Here is a 6,426-nt window from a genome sequence, read left to right on the forward strand (position 1 = left end):
AGAGTCAGCGAATTATTGTCTGCCCTTCTATTGTCCGAAGTTAACCGAGCGCACACGTACACGGTTCTTTTCTTGTGTGCGTAGCGGGCAGCGTCTCGAATCTGGCATCACCGAAAACACCGATCGCGTAAACGTTGATGGCAAGCAAGACGCAAAGATAGTCAAATAATTTCTGACATGCACATGTACGCGCGTTCTATCAAATCGCTAGATTGTAAAGTTACAGACAATGATAATCACACTTTATTCTTTATTCTTAATATTGCATAAAATACAAATTGTAAATTATTTGTATAATTAATGTATAATCTAAAATATATAATAAATTATATATTTGTTGTTCCCAAAAATGTTCCAATTTTTGTACAATTTAATACATTTCCTTGAAGGACTTTACATAATAAAAAAACTTTTATCTGGCTTTATTTAACTTTATCTGACAATAAATCTAGTACATTCTAAGTATACAACATTTCAGTTTATAAAAAAAAGCAATTCTATTTACATCTTGCGTGAGTCTTGCAACGAGTGAGACAGTCTTCCAACTCATATTTGTGTGTACAATTATAAATGTATTACATATATATTAAATGTAAGGAGCATGTAGTATATCTCGCTTCTTTAACAACAGTTTACGTTATTATATGAAGAGTGTGTTAGTTTTTTCTTTTTCTTTATTTAATAAATTTTTTAATTTTTCTATTACTTTTAGAACATAAATTATATTGTTTAACGAAAACTAATGTTTCACAAATATTTTAATATATTATAATTATCTCATTGAGATACGAAGACAGTCATATATGTGATACATCCATGTTAAAAATATTAATGTGCCATATATGATGTTTAAACTGAGAAAAGATTTGTGGTAATTTAATATATGTGTCGATTAAGATAAAATATTATGGGAATAAGAAAAATATAGAACAAATATTTGGAATAAGAACAGATTAGGTTGTAAATAAATAATACTAATATCTGGGGCTTCGCCAATAAGTAATTATATATTAATATAATTCGACCAGAATGAAAAACAAATTGACAAATAAATAGAAGTATACATATAGATGTTATTCGCGAAACCAGGTAGTAGCTTCATTTCAAATAACATGTATAACGTTTTTTATTTAGACTTTTATACATAAAAATTTTAATTTTTAATTGTAATTAAACATATATGTACATAACACATGTAAGTGACTTTTTTGCAATATCACTCTAAGTTTGAGATTCTAATCTCTTATAGTAAGCTGTCTCTTCTGTGTACTAATTTTAGTCTCCATGATTATTTAATAATTTTATTCATATTTCTTATTGTATGTAACATAGAACATGTATTTAAATTCGAAGTTTAGAAAAAAAAATTTATTTCTCGTTGACATTATTAAGCATGACGTTAAGATTGCACTCACAGTTAAAAAAATTGTATAAGAAAGACTAGCAAATCTTATCACGGGGAAATCTATATGTAGATTTCCTTGAAGTGTATGAGTATGTATGTTACGTCTCTTTTTCTGTAATTATACGTTTATACTAATTGTATTTTTATAGACGTCTCTTTTGATTGTGATTTGTTCAAAATCACTGTTATATATTTTTATGTGATTTGTTATATATTTGTTATATCTGCACGATATTCATTTACATCTTTCTCTTTAATTATATATGAATATTCATATATGAATACCGTGTGCCAACGAGTAATGAGACAAACATAAATGCATTTTCTTAAAATATTTATATTATTCGTATCTTAGGATATCATTAATAGTAAGACATTTAAATATGATTTTCCAATTTCATGGCATGCTCGCATTATAACATTTTGTTTTATTTTTTTGTCTTTTCGTGATAGATTTGCTAGTCTCAGACATTTATGCAATAATTTTAACTGTGATTGCGATTTTCTATGACATTGGGAATTGCATATTTCTTTTTCCCGTTATTGAACAGAAAATGTCAGTAAATTAAAAGTTTTAAATTAATTAGTGCAACAATCTTTAAGATATATTTAACGATTTTTAAGATACTAATAATATAAAAAGTGAAGGAAATATTTTCGTACTTTTATGTAAGTTACAATATAAATTTAAAGTACGTTCTATGTTACTTATTTTCTTTATTTTATAATATTTTAATCTTTTTATAAAACTTTACTTATTTGACAAGTTTTTTATTTTTCTTTTAAATGTATTCACTGCCTTTGCAGCGTGATTATTGTATCGCGTACGGGAATATATTTTAACTGTCATTAAAAATTTTAACGCTTGCATGCGGTGATCGTAACACTTATCATTTATATCAAACCATCCGGCATGCATTTTATTCGTTGCATACATACCTTCATTCGCAATCTTCTCAAGAATCTGTGTGGATGCCCAATGATGTTGCCACGTACGATTGAAGCTCAACTGTGTTTTAATTATATTTATAAAGAGGCTTGTTGGTCGAGTTAATTTTGTAATTGTTGGAGCATCCTCGTCTGCGTTGGGATATTCACGGTATTCAATGTATCTTTCATTTGGCGTTGCGTCCTCCATTGGCGTTTTTAATATTGTTGTACGACAATTCTCACAATTATTTTTCTCAATACATCGTCGTGCGACACACCCTACAAAATATGTTATTGCGTTATCATCATAATTATTAAGTACTTACATTATTTATGTCCACATCATATTCCTCGAGAATGTCTGAATGTTTGTCAAATAATTCTGTTACTAAATCGACATCATCAACATCGTCTTCAACATCATCAACAGCAACAACATTATTTGCACTCATACAATATTCAACCGTCTTAATAACTTGATTCGGTTTAGTAATGAGAGCTTCACTTTCAGAGCATTGCACGTTGCCTTTATCACTTGTCTGAATGTAACCAGTGGATAATATATGTCTAATTGATAGTCGGACCATTCTTGCAGTTGGATTTGGATTAAATCCTCCTCGTTGCCGAAGTTTTGAAAATAAATGTTCCACTAAATCCTAGTTGCATAAACCTGTTGCAAGTTCAAATTCTTCATTTTTACTTGCAAGTTCTTTATACAGAGCAAGAATTGCTTGTGTCGTAATGATAAAACCTTTGAAACAAGGAACTTGATATATTCTGTCCGAAAATTTTGACCATCCTGAACACCACTGCACAAAGTTTGTCAACAGATCTTCAATATCTGGATTTTTCCTTGATAATGATCGTTTTCCGCCGAATGTGACATTAAAACTGTGGGAGTTGCAAGCATCAATTACGCTGTTCATATGCTCTGCAAAATCAGCTGTCGCTTCCCATGTATTTGAATTTAATTCTTTAGAGTCACGGGCTATTTTAATTGCACATGCGAATGTATGGCTAAATAATTGAAACGCTCTTTTTACATTCATTGCTTCAAAACAATTTGGATGAATGTGTGCCCTTGAAATATGGGACAATAAATTAGAGTCTCCTTTTGTCGCATTATCAATGCTCCAGGTTTTCACAAAATCAGAATATGATGCAATTATTTCTCCTTTGCAATATACATATATTGTCATGTGTTCTAAGAAAACTCGCTAATCTTTTTACTAGATGCGGAAAATCGTATAAAGTATAACATTTTTTATTATTATATATAAAATATGGATTTTCTACATCAACGCCTAGTTGATTATAAGTGGCTTGATTATTTGTACCTTGATCACATGTCAAAAGTTTCACATTCGCACCCGTGTCATTCAATTTATCTAGACACATCTCAATTAAGTGAATTATTTCATGTGATTTCATACATTTACCTGGAAGAAAATATGCCAATGGTTGTCGCCATGGATGACGTGCATTTAAGCTATCAAGGCAAAAGACAAAAATGCACTTCGTTTTTTCTGTTTGTCTGCCTAAAGGTTCTAGATCAACAAAACTTTCTATTTCGTCTAATTTTGAGGAATATTCTTCATAGCTTTTAATAGACATCTCGTCCCATTTCAATGCACACACTCTTTCTTCCTCAGGAATTTGTGCAACTTTTTCTTTCAATTTTTGAAATATAATATCACAAAATCCTGGTTTTATATTATATTCTTCTACCCATCTTCTAATTGTTCTTTGTCCAGGGAAATTGCAATCTGCTTTCTTTAAACGGCAAAATGCTGACGCTGAATAATAATATAATTGTTTTGAAAGTATTTTCTCTTCCTCAGTATATCGTGTACGTGGTGTATGCAGTTGTAAATGTATCATGGTCCTTGCTACAGGATGCAGTTCTTGTGCATTTATTAAATTTTTTAGCACTTTTTTCTTTTCTTTCTTTTTATTTGAATTTTTACATTTACATGTTTGTGCCATCCTTTGAATTCGAAATTCTAAGCGCTTGATTTTTTGCCGCAAATTCAAATTCTCAATTTCCAATGCTTTGTTTTTTTGCTTTTAGATCACTTTTTTCTTTATTATTTCTTGGAATGCTATCATCTTCGCATTCAACATTTCTTTCACTGCTTTTACATTCAATATCTTGATGTATGAGTGGCTCCAAATGTACCCATTCCATTACGTTTTCCTCTTCCGCAGATATTTCGAAATTGAAAGCTGCAGGCCTGTATGTCCGTAGAGCACACTCTTCAGATATTTGTTCCTCCATTATTAGATTTTCATCGTTGGATGAAAGTGCTTCTGTAATATCTCTTTGCATTTCACCTACTTCAACATTTTCGTTTACAGAATTTGAGCCAGCGTTTTCATACGCAATTGGTACAGCATCCTTTCTTAATCGTCCTTTTGTTGCGTTTGTAAATGATGTAATAAAGAAATGATCTTCACACAATCCTAATTTTCTAAGGGTATTGGCAGACAATTTTTCCAAATTTGTATTTCCTGTAACAAAAATACAACACATTATGAAAATTACGATTACATGTTTACTTCAAGCTGACATAGCAATTGATATACCGAGTGTTTGGTAAAAATAATTTTCTATGTCGGGCGTGTCGGTTATAACCAATTCGATAAAGCGCTACTTCGTAATAGCGCGTGGCAGTGCACGTAAGATGTCTGCTTGTCACGGCGCTGACCCGAGTTCGAATCTCACTGCTGTCGTTTTTTTTTATTTTTATTTTATGAAATAATAAAATAGCAAATAATATATATTTAATTTGGGAGCAGAAAAGGCAAAAAATTAATAAAATTAATGACAATTATTACACAAAAGCATATCTGTATTGCGTATCCATGTATTGCATCTTGTATCCTTCTGCATTGGAAATCGGAATAGCCGTTTCCCATGCGAAAATCTCCCATTCTTACATTCTTTGTACACGCACTTATCATAATAACTATCTACAGGGCACTGACTCGACATAGTGATTGTTTATTGTAATGCAAAACAAAAAAATATAATAATAAAATTAAAAAAACTTAAAAGTAGAAATAAAAGAGAAATACAACACATAATAAAAAAATAAAGAAATTACACAACCGACACAATAAAAGCATACACGCACGTACGTGTACACGCAAAAGTATTTACAGATAATGTGTCGTGTTCTATAAAAGAAACGATAACACGTGTTGCAAAATACACAGATCTTACAGATAGTTAAAAAAATATAAATTTAAAACAATAGAAGAGATCTGTTATGCACAGATAATGAAGCACCGCAGAATCGAACGTCACTTGTAAAGCTCGCTACGCTGACTGATTATTCTCAGCGTGTTGTCGCGCATTACTTGTTTCATAGCATCAAATAGCCGTGAAATCACGACACTTTGAAACGTAATTCTTTTATATATTAATAAAAGATTAAAGAATCTGTTTATTATTAATGTAAAGTTATTTTGTATGTCATCATACAAAGAATTATAGTTTCACAAACTGGTTTATCTATCTTTTTGTTATTATTTTTAAAATTAAACATGATTACATAAAAAATGATTACATAAAATTAATCATCCGAATTATCGATCTCATCAAGACATGAACCAGGATGATATTTATCATAAAAACATGAAAAACATAATGTAATACAACATCTAGCGCATTGGATGCTGTATTGTGGCATATACGTGTGAGTAATCTTATTGAAACTTTATTTTTTTACCAGAAAACTGTTCACAACATTCGATACGCTAGATGTTGTATTACATTATGTTTTTCATGTCTAACACTAACACGAAAATGCATCAAAGTAAGATATCATTCGCATCGACATGTATATTTTTCGAATTAATTATTTAAAAAATATATAAAATAAAATATTAATAATATGAGAATTGCAAGCATTTATGAAATACAGATATAATTATTTTAAATAAAAAGAAAAGGTTTTATTAAAAAACATTTTTAATAAATGTCTTTATAATAAATAAATAAATTTGTCTCTATGTATTGGGCGCCCGAAGTCGTCTCGAAATCCTATCCGAATTATGTAAAATGTAGCGCGTGAAAGATGAGATGG

General features: G+C 30.0%; 1 pseudogene; it reads right to left on the reverse strand.

Moving 5' to 3' along the window:
- Window positions 1-2,156: 2,156 nt before the first annotated feature.
- LOC145977209 (uncharacterized) lies at window positions 2,157-2,922 on the reverse strand (annotated as a pseudogene).
- Window positions 2,923-6,426: the final 3,504 nt, after the last annotated feature.

The sequence above is a fragment of the Camponotus vicinus genome, unplaced genomic scaffold, assembly GCF_025532165.1.
Source record: "Camponotus vicinus isolate PSW18456_S1 unplaced genomic scaffold, iyCamVici1.0 SCAF_9, whole genome shotgun sequence".
Lineage (NCBI taxonomy): Eukaryota > Metazoa > Arthropoda > Insecta > Hymenoptera > Formicidae > Camponotus > Camponotus vicinus.